This window comes from Dioscorea cayenensis, chromosome 18 (assembly GCF_009730915.1).
Source record: "Dioscorea cayenensis subsp. rotundata cultivar TDr96_F1 chromosome 18, TDr96_F1_v2_PseudoChromosome.rev07_lg8_w22 25.fasta, whole genome shotgun sequence".
Classification (NCBI taxonomy): Eukaryota; Viridiplantae; Streptophyta; class Magnoliopsida; order Dioscoreales; family Dioscoreaceae; genus Dioscorea; species Dioscorea cayenensis.
This window is the reverse complement of record NC_052488.1, coordinates 19600820-19601830: the sequence shown is the minus strand read 5'-3', so window position 1 is coordinate 19601830 and position 1011 is coordinate 19600820.

The following is a 1011-nucleotide window of genomic DNA, read 5'->3' as shown; positions in this document are numbered from 1 at the left end:
AGTTACGTATTGCTATAAATAAATATCTTATAGTCCTCTAGATCACTGAATCATACAACTAACCAGTTTTGTTCTTTAGACTCTTATTCATGTCAAAGTGTACTACTTAATCTCAAAACAATTCTCAGTAGAGAAATGAGTTTGGCAGAAGTACCATTGAAAGAATCAATTATAGTTTATGTAAAGCATCAATATAGCATAATAGCACGTATGTCACTGACTGAAATAGTTTTATTTACCTGCGTTATTTTCCTCGCACAGCATTTAGGGGCTTGATTAGAATGAGTAATGATTAGTGTGTCCGCTGCGAAGGGCAATTGTGAGTAAAAGCACATCTGCAAAATTTGTGGCTAGCTGTATCAGTTTTTCCAGTTCCAGGAGGACCAACGACCAATGTCAGCAGGCTGAATACCTTGAAATGATTGCTTCGATCTGCAAACACAAAATTATTCCATTCAGAAGAGCATTCCCAAGATATATTGTAGGAAGGCATTTGCATTCACTGGAATTGAAGGAGAAAATATCACACGACATTTAAGGTGAAAAGCGTAATCCAACAGCCGGCCAAAGCCACCTGTGTCGAGTGTGAATCCTACAGAGTTTGTTTTTAGGTTGATCTGAGGGTGGTGGGGCCCAGGGCTTCAGCAGGGTGTATGGTGCTGAGCCCAACAATCAGTTTCTCCTCAGCACCTAGATGGCCCTTAGCATCACCACCAAATGTAGCTGGAGCTACTTTGATTTTTATTGCCTGGGAGGCAGCTGGAGCACTTCCTTCAATGCCGTCCCAAGTCTATGCGAGGAGACTGGGAGATGGTTCCTCTGCTCGGGTTGAGGAGCAAACCCATGGTCAAGAGTTGAGTTCAAATGTTACCATGTTACTGCAGCACTTTTATTATAGTGCCAAGCCATTAGAAGCGATGGATCTATGTTAGTTTGCAAGCGCTCTACCTGGTCAAAATCTGGGAAAACTCTCTACTTACGAGAAACTTGCATCAAGAAACGCTCCTTGAA